A 19,388-nucleotide genomic window follows, 5' to 3' on the forward strand; every position below is an offset into this window, starting at 1 on the left:
GGCAAGCTTCTTCCATCCTTTTTCACTCTCTCCTCAGCCACAAAATTTCAGATGCATCTTGTGCCCTCCACTATGATTAAATCATGCTGTTAAGGCAAAATACAATTTGCTCTTAAATACTTTCCTACACAGATTACCCGCTCCATAGCTAGCTGCTCTATCCGCACTGATTGGTTAAGTAATTTCATGTCGCGCTAAATGTAAAAAATACATATATATATATATGAGGTTTAAAAAAGGAACAGAAAGGAATGAGATATATATGTGTGACTCGAGAGTAAAGTCTCTGACTCGCTGATGATAGTGAACAAGTCATTATGAGAGGTGAGAGGTGTAAAACGTCATGTCGGGTACTCGTAAATATGCATGTGAACGCCCCTCCAATTTGTAATTACTACTAGGAAAATCTGGTATGATCTCTGGACCCGGATCTTTCCCACATGCTGAATTCTGATGTCATGCACCACTGAAAATGGCTACAAACATGGCCGTGATTTCAGCTGTCAATGGTGAGAAGCACCTTCTGAAGTCGTTCCTCCGAAGTAGACAAGCCACCGAGTCCCTTTACAATAAACAGGAATCTATAACCAACAACTCTTGAATTTTTTAAAAATTGGTCACCGGGATGGGATAATCTGCCCTGCCACACCCACACATTAGGCAATTGAGCAAAATTAACGACATCAGTCAAAAGACATGTTCTTTCTACTGATATTGAAAAATAGTTTTAAATTAGTATTTCAAATAAGTATTTGGAAAATATTTCCAAGTAATATTTGAAATAGTATTTGAATAACTAATTACTGGTAATACAAGTGGTTGTTTTGGAGCTGTGTATTATTCAAAAAGAAATATTAAAATTCCATTTCAAATAGAAATACATGTTGGAATTTGATCCACCTCTGCATTTAACTAACAATAATGTGTTAGAGGTAGACTTCACAGCTCTTTCATTTGTGTCGTAATGTAGCAGATAATAGGCGTTTTATACTGCTAGGTGAAACTATAGGTGTCAATAGGAGTTTTATACTGCTAGGTGAAACTATAGGTGAACGTGTAACTGAATGTTGTTGTGCCATTGTGCTGTGTCTGTCTCCACAGGCTAAGGGCCACCATCGCTATTACAACTGCCATGTCGTCTGATTCTGGGCTTATGTCGCTTTCCTCGACGATTCCGACTATCCGCAACTGCACCATTGAGACTATGAATAATTGTAGTTCCCACATTCTTGTCAACCCGAAGTAACTACTTTTTCTAAAAAACTATTCTGTTACCTCTAACCCCCAAACTACACTGTTGCCGTCGCGGCTCTGTTTGGAATGGATTAAACTATGCACTGCTTCTAGTGTAGACTGGGTGTTAGAGTCAAAGCCACAATACTTAAAGGGTTAGTTATTGATTTGAAGAATCATATCTAATTTACAACTAGCCGAGACGCCTTTCAGTCCATCCAATCAGTTTTCACACCCACATTTTGGTTATTGAGAAAATGGCAGTATCCTCTTGGTAACGTTTAGTTTGCCTGGCCCAGCCCCTGAATTACTCACTCCTCCCCCTTTTATATATATTTTTTCTGTGATTCAGTGTCTGACAGCGCTTCAAACCCAGAAGACTGCCAAATTGTAGACCCAATCATGTCATTCAGGAGGTTCAGCTTCATGAAACTCTCTCATTTACCAATGCATAATTTGTGTAATTTTAGCCCAGAATATCACTTACGGGCCTCTGCCTAAAAGCCCTCAAATTGTTTTGCTCTTAAAAAAAGTGTGATTGGTTTCTATTTTGGTGCCTTTTGGAGTAACCTTGTGATGTTTGTTTTATCATTAGGGTTTACATGAATAGTGGCTACAACTTAAGTCCCTTGCAGCCTACTGTGGGATCCTCAGAAAAAGGCATCAGCACGTTCACCAAGACCTCTATCGTACCAAGGGGAGCTGTTGGTGTTTTCACCTATGAGCTCTTCAATCCCTCCGAGAATAAGCACACTGAGATAATAGCTGTCATGTTCTCTGTGCCCTTTGACTATAGTTTGTACCTAAACTGGTTTGCAGTGGGAATCTTCAACAGGGACAAAAGCTGTGATGAAACTCTTTATGATGAGATGTATAAAAGTACGGTGACAACATTTGTCAGGCGTAAAGCAGATGGCTCCAGTATCATTTATAAAGGTGATAATGTGACCATCAAGGCCTCCATGTCAAACAGTGGTCATGCAGTCATGAGGGTGGAGGTGGGTGACAATTGACAGCATAGTCATTACTAACCTTAAAACCCTGATGGTGTTTAAAGTGTCCAACTGTATGACTCGTGACTATCTGAATTTTAATTAGCAATTTCAATGTGATGTTTCCAGAATAACTTCAACTCAAATCAATAAACGGCAAACTAAACTGAGATTGGGTTTGGTTCTGATTTTATGAAAACAAGGCAAACATTATACTGAACTAATGAAATGTATGTTTTTACTGCCACACAGTAGCTGACTTGACACCAACGTTAAAATGAATAAAGTTATTCAGTTCAGATATACTGTACAATTCTGCATTTTGGTGCTTCATTAGTGTTCAAAGTTTATTTGCCACGTGCACAAGTTACAACATGTTTAAAAACAATACGGTGAAATTCTTACCTTGAGAGCTCTTTCCCAATAATGCAGTGATGATAATAGCAATAAATAATATTAGAAAACGGGTTGTTTGGATGCTGATGTGTTAATCTCATATCTCCACTGTGCTGTGCTGCAGCAGCACTGTCCAGGGCAGGTAATTAATTAACTTAATCTCCCTCAGAAAAAAGCCAACTACACAATGATACTATATGGTTTGCAACCGTTGGGGTTGTATAAACCTACCAGTCTGCCTCTATGAACTGTGCAACAATGTATATATATTTATTTTGACTTGTTCTGTGCTAGTAGGCTAGCCAGACCGAGGAATGAATGGGAAACTAATAATTCCCCAGGAAAACCGCACATTTTTAAAATTCCATTCATTCATTAAACAGCGCAGTGTGGCTTATGTAGGCCTATTGGATATTTATGAAATCAATACTTATTGAAGTTCTTGTCTTTCATCATTACATTTCTGGTAAATAACTACATGCCATGTTCAGCATAGCAATGTTGAATGAGTAGAAGGATTAGTATGAAGACTGGGTCAAAAGAAAATAACTAAAGACCAGCCCGCTTGGGTAGCAATTTCAAAATGCAAATACAAATTTACTTGTTAAAATCATGTTTTTATTTATTAAAACATTTAATTAATATTTGTATAAATATGGTGGCAACCGTTTTATAAAATTTGAATGAAGACTCAAATATGAAATGTATTTTGATGTTTTTAATTTGTGTAAAACTTTTTTGGTTACTACATGATTCCATGTGTACTTTCATAGTTTTGATGTCTTTACTATTCCTCTACAATGTAGATAAAAATAAAGAAAAATCCTTGAATGAGTAGGTGTGTCCAAACGTCTGACGGTACTGTATATATTTAAGCAATAAGGCACGAGGGGGTGTGGTATATGGCCAATATACCACGGCTAAGGGCTGATATTTATTTTATGAAGGTGAAAGCCAAATCATGCCACAGCTGCTTTTTTTTATAGGCAGTGAGAATTAATTTTCATCATTGTTGCTTATCAGGAATATGCTATGCCGAGGAACATGGCAATAGAGGTGCGGCTATAAGGCCATGCGGGTAATGGGTGTACGGGTTGAAAGGCCACGTATAGACTGTTGAATGTTTAAATTGTATTTTTTGGGGGCTTCTCGAAGCATCAATATCGATATAACAACGTTTCTATAATCGTTTATATACACGCACGTAACCTTTATACACCCTTAGGAAACCTTTGGTCTGGTCATGGAATCCCCCCAAATATATATTTTTTGTTTTTTTGTAGCTCAGTCTTCTGGCTTGGCACAAATCATATTTTCCAATCCCATACCCCTGGTGGCCATGGGGTGCTCAGTAGCACCACCCACAGTCAACTTTTCCACAAACTAGATAGATGAACATATCTGAACGTTATTTGACATGAAGGTTTAGTAAGGGAGCCTTACTAAATCTTAAGAATCACACATTTCAATATTAAATAGCAATGACGAAAAACCACTTCAGACATTGAATTGGCATGTGCTGATGCAGTACAGCGTTATGTGCGTCTTAATGAATATGGGCGTCCTCGTGCTAGCTTGCGACTCTAGGTCTTACAGGAAGGCGCTCACCGGCTAAGCACAAGCATTGTCGTGGATGCAAGGTCCGATCACTTCTGACACCAATGTATTGAAATAGCAGGGTGCAGGTCTCAAACTCTTGACCTTCTAGCCCGAAGTCCACAAAATCATGCTCAAGCGGCAGAGTCGATATCCGCGATGATAAACCCATGGTCGTTACACTACATATCATTCTACTCCTAAATTAGAATGATATTGGCGAAGATATTGATAAATAATAAACCGGTTATGAACTCACAGGCTTTGAAAGGAAAGAGAAATGAACTGTGTACAATTCAATATTCATGAAATGTAACAAAACTGTCTGACGGTAAACGTTCTGTTTAATTTGTTTGATGCTAAGAAACAGGACTTCAATTGTCCTCTGTACAGTTGTGGCCAAACGTTTTGAGAATGACACAAATATTCATTTTCAAAGTCTGCTGCCTCAGCTTGAATGATGGCAATTTGCATATACTCCAGAATGTTATGAAGAGTGATCAGATGAATTGCCATGCAAATGAACTGAATCCCCCAAAAACATTTCCACTGCCTTTCTGCAGAAGGCTTCAGGGCGCCCAAGAAAGTCCAGGAAGCGCCAGGACCATCTCCTAAAGTTGATTGAGCTGCGGGATCGGGGCACCACCAGTACAGAGCTTGCTCAGGAATGGCAGCAGGCAGGTGCGAGTGCATCTGCATGCACAGTGAAGCGAAGACTTTTGGAGGATGGCCTGGTGTCAAGATGGGCAGCAAAGAAGCCACTTCTCTCCAGGAAAAACATCAGGGACAGACTGATATTCTACAAAAGGTACAGGGATTGGACTGTTGAGGACTGGGGTAAAGTCATTTTCTCTGATGAATCCCCTTTCCGATTGTTTGGGGAATCCGGAAAAAAGCTTGTCCGGAGAAGACAAGGTGAGCGCTAACATCAGTCCTGTGTCATGCCAACAGTAAAGCATCCTGAGACCATTCATGTGTGGGGTTGCTTCTCAGCCAAGGGAGTGGGCTCACTCACAATTTTGCCTAAGAACACAGCCATGAATAAAGAATGGTACCAACACATCCTCCGAGAGCAACTTCTCCCAACCATCCAGGAACAGTTTGGTGACGAACAACGCCTTTTCCAGCATGATGGAGCACCTTGCCATAAGGCAAAAGTGATAACTAAGTGGCTCGGGGAACAAAACATCGATATTTTGGGTCCATGGCCAGGAAACTCCCCAGACCTTAATCCCATTGAGAACTTGTGGTCAATCCTCAAGAGGCGGGTGGACAAACAAAAACCCACAAATTCTGACAAACTCCAAGCATTGATTATGCAAGAATGGGTTGCCATCAGTCAGGATGTGGCCCAGAAGTTAATTGACAGCATGCCAGGGCGGATTGCAGAGGTCTTGAAAAAGAAGGGTCAACACTGCAAATATTGACTCTTTGCATCAACTTCATGTAATTGTCAATAAAAGCCTTTGACACTTATGAAATGCTTGTAATTATACTTCAGTATTCCATAGTAACATCTGACAAAAATATCTAAAGACACTGAAGCAGCAAACTTTTACATCTGAGATGTGCATCTGAGAATCCTGTTCAAAATACTGTTCACCAGAATCATGTCCAAAGAATATTCAAAACATTTCTGTGAAGTCTGTTATTATTCTATACACATTTGAAAGTGTAAACTTTCTCACATTACTGTGCTACCAGGTTCAAAAAGTATACTTATTAAAACCACGATGAAGTCCATCACCCTGGTCATCTTGATGTCTAGAATACCAGTGTGATGAAGATGTTGTTCTTTTTAATATTGATTCTTTACTCAACATCCCCAATATGTGGAGTCAGTATGATGGTCCTGTGATGTCTGATTCACAGTGATTGAACAACGTAGACATGTTGTCATCAGAAACCCTATGCTGTGTGTGTGTGATTGAACAACGTAGACATGTTGTCATCAGAAACCCTATGCTGTGGGTGTGTGTGGGTGAGAGGGTGTGAGTGTGTGTGTGAGAGAGAGAGGGTGTGAGTGGGTATGTGTGTGGGTGAAAGGGTATGAGTGGGTGTATGTGTGGGTGAGAGGGTGTGAGTGGGTTTATGTGTGTGTGTGGGTGAGAGGGTGTGAGTGGGTGTATGTGTGGGTATGTGTCTGTGCATATGAATGGGAGAGTGAAGGAGGGTGAATATGAATATGTGTAGGAGGGTGGGAGAGAATGGGTGTGTGGAGGACTAAGCTATATGTTGTGTGTGAATGAAGGACAATGGATGAGGAAGTAGAGGGGAGGTGAACTGGCTCTGGTGGGTAAGAGGGTAAGGATGGAAGGGTGGGACAAGCTTGGCTTGGGGAGGCAAGGGGGAGTAAAGATGGGAGGTGGGGTAAAGCGTGGCTTTGGTGGGGTAAAGGGGGGAGAACAGGGAGGGGGTGGTGGAGAGGGATGGATTTTGTTAGAGAGAGAGAAGGAACAACTTAATTGTACTACAATGTCATTGCATTTCTTTCTTTATGACTTGTAAAACCGTTACAAAATTAGTCAGAGTTCAGGACAGATTAGGAAAGGATGTCGAATCATTATTATTCCTTGTTTGTCTTTACAACTAAGATGTAATGGTGGCTATTGGTGAGAATGGAGAGGGGCTTTATCCAGGGGATTAGGATGGGGTGACTGGGAGACCATCAAACACTTCTCTGAGGTGAGAGGGGCTGTATCCAGGGGATTGGGATGAGGTGACTGGGAGACCATCAGACACTTCTCTGAGGTGAGAGGGGCTATATCCAGGGGATTGGGATGGGGTGACTGGGAGAGCATTAGACACTTCTCTGAGGTGAGAGGGTCTATATCCAGGGGATTGGGATGAGGTGACTGGGAGACCATCAGACACTTCTCTGAGGTGAGAGGGGCTATATCCAGGGGATTGGGATGGGGTGACTGGGAGAGCATTAGACACTTCTCTGAGGTATGTGTGGGGCCTCCACTCATCCCATTTCAGTCTCTCAGAGGACCCACTCACCCCAAGCAGTCCCACACCAGCCACTATACTTTCATTTACATTTATAAGGTAATACAAGCTGATAACAATACTTAAGTGGAAGACTTTCTTTAAATGTATGTACAATGTATGCACAGTTTCTTGTTGTTGGTACATTAGGAGGCATAAAGGCATAGTGCTTCAAGTACAAAGATATACTTTGGTTTGTTATGTAGTATTTTATTTATTTTCCCACATGCTCTATATACAGTAGATGTATGTATGTATAGATGCTCTTCAGTGCATTCTGAAAGTATTCAGACCCCCTGACTTTTTCATTTTTTTTATTTATTCTTTCTTATTCTAAAATGGATTAAATAAAAAATGTCCTCATCAATCTAAACACAATACGCCATAATGAGAAAGAAAAACTGGTTTTATTTTAATTTTAGCAAATGTATAAAATAAAAAAAACAGAAATACCTTATTAACATGAGTATTCAGAACCTTTGCTATGAGACTCGAAATTGAGCTCAGGTGTATCCTGTTTCCATTGATCATCCTTCAGATGTTTTTACAACTTGATTGGAGTCCACCTGTGGTAACTTCAATTGATTGGACATGATTTGGAAAGGTACACACCTGTCTATATAAGGTCCCACAGTTCAACAGTGAATGTCAGAGCAAAAACCAAGCCATGAGGTCAAAGGAATTGTCCTTAGAGCTTCGAGACAGGATTGTGTAGAGGCATAGATCTGGGGAAGGGTACCAAAACATTTCTGCAGCATTGAATGTCTCCAAGAACACAGTGGCCTCCATCATTCTTAAATGGAAGAAGTTTGGAACCACCAAGTCTTCCTAGAGCTGGCCGACCGGCCAAACTGAGCAATCAGGGGAGAAGGGCCTTGGTCAGGAAGGTGACCAAGAACCCGATGGTCACTCTGACAGAGCTCCAGAATTCCTCTGTGGAGATGGGAGAACCTTCCAGAAGGACAACCATCTCTGCAGCACTCCACCAATCGGGCCTTTATGGTAGAGTGGCCAGACAGAAGCCACTCGTCAGTAAAAGGCACGACAGCACACTTGGAGTTTGCCAAAAGGCACCTAAAGGACTCTGACCATGAGAAACAATGTTCTTTGGTCTGATGAAACCAAGATTGAACTCTTTGTCCTGAATGCCAAGCTTCACATTTGGAGAAAACCTGGCACCATTCCTACGGTGAAGCATTGGGGTGGCAGCATCATGCTGTGGGGATGTTTTTCAGCGGCAGGGACTGGGAGACTAGTCCGGATCGAGGGAAAGATGAACGGAGCAAAGTACAGAGAGATCCTTGATGAAAACCTGCTCCAGAGTGCGCAGGACCTCAGACTGGGGTGAAGGTTCACCTTCCAAGAGGACAACGACTCTAAGCACACAGTCAAGACAATGCAGGAGTGGCTTCAGGACAAGTCTCTGAATGTCCTTAGTGGCACAGCCAGAGCCTGGACTTGAACCCGATTGAACAACCCTGGACAGAGCTTGAGAGGATCTGCAGAGAATGGGAGAAACTCCTTAAATATACAGTGAGGGAAAAAAGTATTTGATCCCCTGCTGATTTTGTACGTTTGCCCACTGACAAAGAAATGATCAGTCTATAATTTTAATGGTAGGTTTATTTGAACAGTGAGAGACAGAATATCAACAAAAAAATCCAGAAAAACGCATGTCAAAAATGTTATGAATTGATTTGCATTTTAATGAGGGAAATAAGTATTTGACCCCTCTGCAAAACATGACTTAGTACTTGGTGGCAAAACCCTTGTTGGCAATCACAGAGGTCAGACGTTTCTTGTAGTTGGCCACCAGGTTTGCACACATCTCAGGAGGGATTTTGTCCCACTCCTCTTTGCAGATCTTCTTCAAGTCATTAATGTTTCGAGGCTGACGTTTGGCAACTCGAACCTTCAGCTCCCTCCACAGATTTTCTATGGGATTAAGGTCTGGAGACTGGCTAGGCCACTCCAGGACCTTAATGTGCTTCTTCTTGAGCCACTCCTTTGTTGCCTTGGCCGTGTGTTTTGGGTCATTGTCATGCTGGAATACCCATCCACGACCCATTTTCAATACCCTGGCTGAGGGAAGGAGGTTTTCACCCAAGATTTGACGGTACATGGCCCCGTCCATCGTCCCTTTGATGCGGTGAAGTTGTCCTGTCCCTTTAGCAGAAAAACACCCCCAAAGCATAATGTTTCCACCTCCATGTTTGACGGTGGGGATGGTTTCTTGGGGTCATAGGCAGCATTCCTCCTCCTCCAAACACGGCAAGTTGGGTTGATGCCAAAGAACTCCATTTTGGTCTCATCTGACCACAACACGTTCACCCAGTTGTCCTCTGAATCATTCAGATGTTCATTGGCAAACTTCAGACGGGCATGTATATGTGCTTTCTTGAGCAGGGGGACCTTGCGGGCGCTGCAGGATTTCAGTCCTTCACGGCATAGTGTGTTACCAATTGTTTTCTTGATGACTATGGTCCCAGCTGCCTTGAGATCATTGACAAGATCCTCCTGTGTAGTTCTGGGCTGATTCCTCACCGTTCTCATGATCATTGCAACTCCACGAGGTGAGATCTTGCATGGAGCCCCAGGCTGAGGGAGATTGACAGTTCTTTTGTGTTTCTTCCATTTGCGAATAATCACAGAAACTGTTGTCACCTTCTCACCAAGCTGCTTGGCGATGGTCTTGTAGCCCATTCCAGCCTTGTGTAGGTCTACAATCTTGTCCCTGACATCCTTGGAGAGCTCTTTGGTCTTGGCCATGGTGGAGAGTTTGGAATCTGATTGATTGATTGCTTCTGTGGACAGGTATCTTTTATACAGGTAAGAAACTGAGATTAGGAGCACTCCCTTTAAGAGTGTGCTCCTAATCTCCGTTCGTTACCTGTATGAAAGACACCTGGGAGCCAGAAATCTTTTTGATTGAGAAGGGGTCAAATACTTATTTCCCTCATTAAAATGCAAATCAATTTATAACATTTTTGACATGCATTTTTCTGGATATTTTTGTTGTTATTCTGTCTCTCACTGTTCAAATAAACCTACCATTAAAATTATAGACTGATAATTTCTTTGTCAGTGGGCAAACGTACAAAATCAGCAGGGGTTCAAATACTTTTTTCCCTCACTGTAGGTGTGCCAAGCTTGTAGGGTCATACCCAAGAAGACTTGAGGCTGTAATCACAACCAAAGGTGCTTCAATAAAGTACTGAGTAAAGGGTCTGAATACTTATTTAAATGTCTTATTTTGAATACATTTGCATTTAGAATATATTTGAAACTTCATGCACAGTGAAGAGTTTGTTGTTTGACTGAGAAGGGTGCAATTGCGGTCTGCAATTCCGGGCGTTCCTGCATGTAAGCATTCCTGCATCTGCAGGAACCCCTCTTTATACTTCTGTTGGTCCATATTTAAACTAGGACAGGCAGGAGATGGGGGTGCTCCAGTACAGTAGGTACCATAACTCTGGATGTCAACCACCGCCAAACCCCACAGATGAAGGAACCAATTGGATGCTTGAGGGGGGGCGTGCCCACATGCAGGAACACCCCAAATTGCGGGCAACAATCACACGCTATTGGAGAGACGAGCCATGTGCAACATGCAATCCCAGTTACAAGCCTGCTAGAGTTTGCGGCAGGCGGACGACCAATATCCACTGTCGTAGTACGGATGAAGCCTGAGCTGGAATGTGAAGCTAACTGAAGCTGGTTAGCTTTAGAAGACCTTGAGTAGAACTAGCTTTCTTTGTAGGATACCCCCCTGGTGTGCAGCCTGCAGCAGCCTATCATTTTAACTGAGGGGCAGCTCTGGTGTTTACCTAGGTTTAAGGGTCGGTATGTCTCCAGTCAGAACATCACTGAGGGTAAAGTCAGTGGGCAGGTATTTGGGTTTCTGCCAGATCCAGAAATACTTGAGTTTGACAACCAATAGAGAGGGACCAGTTTGTCTGAGTCAATCAGACTGGACACAGGGATCAGGCTGCATTCATCAACAGCAAACGTCATCGTAACAAACACCTTCAATGGAAGACAGACACAGAAATGGTCGAGGATGATGTCTTGGTTTGCAACTGATAACACAAATACGACAAGAACATAAAATAAAAAATACAATAACATATATACAGTTGAAGTCGGAAGCTTACATACACTTAGGTTGGAGTCATTAAAACTCGCTTTATTAGACCAATGATGTACTGTAACCTGTGAACTCGAATCTACACTTGCACACTAGCACTTGTGTACTTTGTAAAGTTGATTTCATGATGTCGAGGATGATGTGCTCCTAATGGTGTTTAATGTCTGTTTTTGTAATTCTAATTCTAATAGTAACCAATTGGAGATCAAAAGATTGAGAGGTGAGCTGACTGTCATTATACAGCAGATATACAGTTGAAGTCGGAAGTTTACATGCGCTTAGGTTGGAGTCATTAAAACTCGTTTTTCAAACACTCCACAAATTTCTTGTTAACAAACTATAGTTTTGGCAAGTCGGTTAGGACATCTACTTTGTGCATGACACAAATCATTTTCCCAACAATTATTTACAGACAGATTATTTCACTTATAATTCACTGTATCACAATTCCAGTGGGTCAGAAGTTTACATACATTAAGTTGACTGTGCCTCTAAACAGCTAGGAAAATTCCAGAAAATGATGTCATGGCTTTAGAAGCTTCTGATAGGCTAATTGACATCATTTGAGTCAATAGGAGGTGTACCTGTGGATGTATTTCAAGGCCTACCTTCAAACTCAGTGCCTCTTTGCTTGACATCATGGGAAAATCAAAAGAAATCAGCCAAGATCTCAGGAAACAATTGTAGACCTCCACAAGTCTGGTTCATCCTTGGGAGCAATTTCCAAACGCCTGAAAGTACCACGTTCATCTATACAAACAATAGTACGCAAGTATAAACACCATGGGACCACGCAGCCATCATACCACTCAGGAAGGAGACGTGTTCTGTCTCCTAGAGATGAACGTACTTTGGTGCGAAAAGTGCAAATCGATCCCAGAACAACAGCAAAGGACCTTGTGAAGATGCTGGTAGAAACAAGTACAAAAGTATGTATATCCACAGTAAAACGAGTCCTATATCGACATAACCTGAAAGGTCGCTCAGCAAGGAAGAAGCCACTACTCCAAAACCACCATAAAAAAGCCAGACTACGGTTTGCAACTGCACATGGGGACAAAGATCGTACTTTTTGGAGAAATGTCCTCCGGTCTGATGAAACAAAAATAGAACTGTTTGGCCATAATGACCATCTGGAGGAAAAAGGGGGAGGCTTGCAAGCCGAAGAACAACATCCCAACCGTGAAGCATGGGGGTGGCAGCATCATGTTGTGGGGGTGCTTTGCTGCAGGAGGGTCTGGTGCACTTCACAAAATAGATGGCATCATGTGTAGGGAAAATTATGTGGATCAATTGAAGCAGCATCTCAAGACATCAGTCAGGAAGTTAAAGCTTGGTCGCAAATGGGTCTTCCAAATGGACAATGACCCCAAGCATACTTCCAAAGTTGTGGCAAAATGGCTTAAGGACAACAAAGTCAAGGTATTGGAGTGGCCATCACAAAGCCCTGACCTCAATCCTATATCAAATTTGTGGGTGTAACAGTATAACTTTAGTACGTCCCCTCGCCCCGACACGGGCGCGAACCAGGGACCCTCTGCACACATCAACAACTGACACCCACGAAGCGTCGTTACCCATCGCTCCACAAAAGCCGCGGCCCTTGCAGAGCAAGGGGAAACCCTATTTAAGTCTCAGAGCAAGTGACGTAACTGATTGAAACACTACTAGCGCGTACCCGCTAACTAGCTAGCCATTTCACATCCGTTACACTCACCCCCCTTTCAACCTCCTCCTTTTCTGCAGCAACCAGTGATCCGGGTCACGGCACCAATGTAACAGTATAACTTTAGTACGTCCCCTCGCCCCGACACGGGCACGAACCAGGGACCCTCTGCACACATCAACAACTGACACCCATGAAGCGTCATTACCCATCGCTCCACAAAGGCCACGGCCCTTGCAGAGCAAGGGGAAACCCTACTTAAGTCTCAGAGCAAGTGACGTAACTGATTGAAACGCTACTAGCGCGTACCCGCTAACTAGCTAGCCATTTCACATCCGTTACATGGGCATAACTGAGAAAGCGTGTGTGAGCAAGGAGGACTACAAACCTGCCTTAGTTACACCAGCTCTGTCAGGAGGAATGGGCCAAAATTCACCCAACTTATTGTGGGAAGCTTGTAGAAGGCTACATTAAACGTTTGACCCAAGTTAAACAATTTAAAGGCAATGTTACCAAATACTAATTGAGTGTATGTAAACTTCTGACCCATTGGGAATGTGATGAAAGAAATAAAAGCTGAAATAAATCACTCTACTATTATTCTGACATTTCACATTCTTAAAATAAAGTGGTGATCCTAACTGACCTAAAACGGGGAATTTTTACTCTGATTAAATGTCAGGAATTGTGAAAAACTGAGTTTAAATGTATTTGGCTAAGGTGTATGTGGACTTCAGACTTCAACTGTATAAACAAGTACACATTAAAGCCTCAGCTAATGAGCCGAGTAGCAGACTGGATAGTCTCAGAAATCAGGGCTAGGAGGCTAGCTACACATACTAATCAAAAGTAGTTCTTATTCGTAAATGTTTAGACGTAACGTTATATGCATTCATAATTCACTGTATCAGCCGCTACCTGTAGGCTGTATTCAGTATGTTCAAAATGACTTCTGCTGCATCCTGCAAGAGCAAGAGTTTCTACCGTTTCCCCTGGCTATGTCATGAGTGCCGAACCTGAGAGTCCATCGTTTCAAGTTGGTGAATGCTAGCTAGATACGATAGCTAGAAATGTTTCTGTTCGCAAACGGAAAAGCAAAAAGTACACAAAGAAGTTAGTTCCACCCATGTCTCTAGCCAAGTGCACAGGGATTGGTTTGGGGGAACTCCCTAACGCACACGCTTATTTATCTCCACCTCCTAGCCTTTATCTCCACCTCCTGGCCTTTATCTCCACCTCCTGGCCTTTATCTCCGCCTCCTGGCCCTTTTCTCCGCCTCCTGGCCTTTATCTCCGCCTCCTGTCCTTTATCTCCGCCTCCTGGCCCTTTTCTCCGCCTCCTGGCCTTTATCTCCGCCTCCTGTCCTTTATCTCCGCCTCCTAGCCTTTATCTCCAACTCCTGGCCTTTATCTCCACCTCCTAGCCTTTATCTCCACCTCCTGGCCTTTATCTTTATCTCCACCTCCTGGCCTTTATCTCCACCTCCTAGCCTTTATCTCCACCTCCTGGCCTTTATCTCCACCTCCTGGCCTTTATCTCCACCTCCTGGACTTTATCTCCACCTCCTGGCCTTTATCTCCGCCTCCTGGCCCTTTTCTCCGCCTCCTGGCATTTATCTCCGCCTCCTGTCCTTTATCTCCGCCTCCTGGCCCTTTTCTCCGCCTCCTGGCCTTTATCTCCACCTCCTGGCCTTTATCTCCACCTCCTAGCCTTTATCTCCACCTCCTGGCCTTTATCTTTATCTCCACCTCCTGGCCTTTATCTCCACCTCCTAGCCTTTATCTCCACCTCCTGGCCTTTATCTCCACCTCCTGGCCTTTATCTCCACCTCCTGGACTTTATCTCCACCTCCTGGCCTTTATCTCCACCTCCTGGCCTTTATCTCCGCCTCCTGGCCTTTATCTCCGCCTCCTGGCCTTTATCTCCACCTCCTGGCCTTTATCTCCACCTCCTGGCCTGTCTGTGAACTGCACCACATGACTTTGCACCAGTCTCACAGTGAGAAATTGCATGATGATGATAATATTTTATTACATCTCCCTTCAGATGAGCTTGGCTCCACGAAGACATTTATCAAGGACCTCAGCCACCCGAGCCACTGCAGGTTCACCCTGATACCAGAAGGTGGGGTCAGTACAGGTGCATCAAAGCTGGGACCGAGAAACTGTTTGTCCTAATATTTTGTTAATTCCATTCTTTTACTTTTTAGATTTGTGTGTATTGTTTTGTGTTGTTAGATATTACTGCACTGTTGGTGCTAGGAACATAAACATTTCGCTAAACCCCCAATAACATCTGCTAAATATGTGTATGTGACCAATACAATTGGATTTGATTTTATGATACATATTAATGTATACGTAAATATATAAACTACAGTACATAGTATACTGTTATGATATGGAGATGTTTAGTGTTAGGACACAGACAAACACACTATCCAGGTTCCACTTCCACACTTCCACACAGCAACCTTGTCGAATTGCTGAGCCTGGTTGATAAGCTCATCATGTTGCTGCCAATTAAGGTGATTGTGAGTGATTGTGGGTTTGTTTGGTGGCCATATTTATGTTTCATCACCATATGAAGAAATGATTATGCGCTTGGACTGGCAGACCAAGAGGTCAAGACGGAGATGTTCCTGACCCCGGTAAGTGGCTGTCTCCTGGACACATGCGCATCCAACATAGTCCTCAAACGCTCATTTCTCAAATAAATGCACACATTCATTCAGGTTACAGACCGTATAACTAGGCCTAGGACCCCTAGACATAACGAGTCTGGTTACAGACCATGTAACTAGGCCTAGGACCCCTAGACATAACGAGTCTGGTTACAGACCATGTAATGAGGCCTAGGACCCCTAGACATAACGAGTCTGGTTACAGACCATGTAACTAGGCCTAGGACCCCTAGATGTAACAAGTCATGTTCTTGACCATGTAACTAGGCCTAGGACCCCTAGACATAACGATTCAGGTTACAGACCGTGTAACTAGGCCTAGGACCCCTAGACATAACGAGTCAGGTTACAGACCATGTAACTAGGCCTAGGACCCCTAGACGTAACGAGTCTGGTTACAGACCATGTAATTAGGCCTAGGACCCCTAGACATAACGAGTCAGGTTACAGACCATGTAACTAGGCCTAGGACCCCTAGACATAACGAGTCAGGTTACAGACCGTGTAACTAGGCCTAGGACCCCTAGACATAATGAGTCAGGTTACAGACCGTGTAACTAGGCCTAGGACCCCTAGACGTAACGAGTCAGGTTACAGACCGTGTAACTAGGCCTAGGACCCCTAGACATAACGAGTCAGGTTACAGACCGTGTAACTAGGCCTAGGACCCCTAGACATAACGAGTCAGGTTACAGACCATGTAACTAGGCCTAGGACCCCTAGACATAACGAGTCAGGTTACAGACCATGTTATTAGGCCTAGGACCCCTAGACGTAACGAGTCAGGTTACAGACCATGTAACTAGGCCTAGGACCCCTAGACATAACGATTCAGGTTACAGACCATGTTATTAGGCCTAGGACCCCTAGACGTAACGAGTCAGGTTACAGACCATGTAACTAGGCCTAGGACCCCTAGACGTAACGAGTCTGGTTACAGGCCATGTAATTAGGCCTAGGACCCCTAGACATAACGAGTCAGGTTACAGACCATGTAACTAGGCCTAGGACCCCTAGACATAACGAGTCAGGTTACAGACCGTGTAACTAGGCCTAGGACCCCTAGACATAATGAGTCAGGTTACAGACCGTGTAACTAGGCCTAGGACCCCTAGACGTAACGAGTCAGGTTACAGACCGTGTAACTAGGCCTAGGACCCCTAGACATAACGAGTCAGGTTACAGACCGTGTAACTAGGCCTAGGACCCCTAGACATAACGAGTCAGGTTACAGACCATGTAACTAGGCCTAGGACCCCTAGACATAACGAGTCAGGTTACAGACCATGTTATTAGGCCTAGGACCCCTAGACGTAACGAGTCAGGTTACAGACCATGTAACTAGGCCTAGGACCCCTAGACATAACGATTCAGGTTACAGACCATGTTATTAGGCCTAGGACCCCTAGACGTAACGAGTCAGGTTACAGACCATGTAACTAGGCCTAGGACCCCTAGACATAACGAGTCAGGTTACAGACCGTGTAACTAGGCCTAGGACCCCTAGACATAACGAGTCAGGTTACAGACCGTGTAACTAGGCCTAGGACCCCTAGACATAACGAGTCTGGTTACAGACCATGTAACTAGGCCTAGGACCCCTAGACGTAACGAGTCATGTTACAGACCATGTAACTAGGCCTAGGACCCCTAGACATAACGATTCAGGTTACAGACCATGTTATTAGGCCTAGGACTCCTAGACGTAACGAGTCTGGTTACAGACCATGTAACTAGGCCTAGGACCCCTAGACATAACGAGTCAGGTTACAGACCGTGTAACTAGGCCTAGGACCCCTAGACATAACGAGTCAGGTTACAGACCATGTAATTAGGCCTAGAACCCCTAGACATAACGATTCAGGTTACAGACCATGTTATTAGGCCTAGGACTCCTAGACGTAACGAGTCTGGTTACAGACCATGTAACTAGGCCTAGGACCCCTAGACATAACGAGTCAGGTTACAGACCGTGTAACTAGGCCTAGGACCCCTAGACATAACGAGTCAGGTTACAGACCATGTAATTAGGCCTAGAACCCCTAGACATAACGAGTCAGGTTACAGACCGTGTAACTAGGCCTAGGACCCCTAGACATAACGAGTCAGGTTACAGACCATGTAATTAGGCCTAGGACCCCTAGACGTAACGAGTCAGGTTACAGACCGTGTAATTAGGCCTAGGACCCCTAGACATAACGAGTCAGGTTACAGACCATGTAATGAGGCCTAGGACTCCTAGACGTAACGAGTCTGGTTACAGACTGTGTAACTAGGCCTAGGACCCCTAGACATAACGAGTCAGGTTACAGACCATGTTATTAGGCCTAGGACCCCTAGACATAACGAGTCAGGTTACAGACCATGTAATGAGGCCTAGGACCCCTAGACATAACGAGTCAGGTTACAGACCGTGTAACTAGGCCTAGGACCCCTAGACATAACGAGTCAGGTTACAGACCATGTAACTAGGCCTAGGACCCCTAGACGTAACGAGTCTGGTTACAGGCCATGTAATTAGGCCTAGGACCCCTAGACATAACGAGTCAGGTTACAGACCATGTAACTAGGCCTAGGACCCCTAGACATAACGAGTCAGGTTACAGACCGTGTAACTAGGCCTAGGACCCCTAGACATAATGAGTCAGGTTACAGACCGTGTAACTAGGCCTAGGACCCCTAGACGTAACGAGTCAGGTTACAGACCGTGTAACTAGGCCTAGGACCCCTAGACATAACGAGTCAGGTTACAGACCGTGTAACTAGGCCTAGGACCCCTAGACGTAACGAGTCAGGTTACAGACCATGTAACTAGGCCTAGGACCCCTAGACATAACGAGTCAGGTTACAGACCATGTTATTAGGCCTAGGACCCCTAGACGTAACGAGTCAGGTTACAGACCATGTAACTAGGCCTAGGACCCCTAGACATAACGATTCAGGTTACAGACCATGTTATTAGGCCTAGGACCCCTAGACGTAACGAGTCAGGTTACAGACCATGTAACTAGGCCTAGGACCCCTAGACGTAACGAGTCTGGTTACAGGCCATGTAATTAGGCCTAGGACCCCTAGACATAACGAGTCAGGTTACAGACCATGTAACTAGGCCTAGGACCCCTAGACATAACGAGTCAGGTTACAGACCGTGTAACTAGGCCTAGGACCCCTAGACATAATGAGTCAGGTTACAGACCGTGTAACTAGGCCTAGGACCCCTAGACGTAACGAGTCAGGTTACAGACCGTGTAACTAGGCCTAGGACCCCTAGACATAACGAGTCAGGTTACAGACCGTGTAACTAGGCCTAGGACCCCTAGACATAACGAGTCAGGTTACAGACCATGTAACTAGGCCTAGGACCCCTAGACATAACGAGTCAGGTTACAGACCATGTTATTAGGCCTAGGACCCCTAGACGTAACGAGTCAGGTTACAGACCATGTAACTAGGCCTAGGACCCCTAGACATAACGATTCAGGTTACAGACCATGTTATTAGGCCTAGGACCCCTAGACGTAACGAGTCAGGTTACAGACCATGTAACTAGGCCTAGGACCCCTAGACATAACGAGTCAGGTTACAGACCGTGTAACTAGGCCTAGGACCCCTAGACATAACGAGTCAGGTTACAGACCGTGTAACTAGGCCTAGGACCCCTAGACATAACGAGTCTGGTTACAG

The sequence above is a fragment of the Salvelinus alpinus genome, chromosome 4, assembly GCF_045679555.1.
Source record: "Salvelinus alpinus chromosome 4, SLU_Salpinus.1, whole genome shotgun sequence".
NCBI classification, from domain to species: Eukaryota; Metazoa; Chordata; class Actinopteri; order Salmoniformes; family Salmonidae; genus Salvelinus; species Salvelinus alpinus.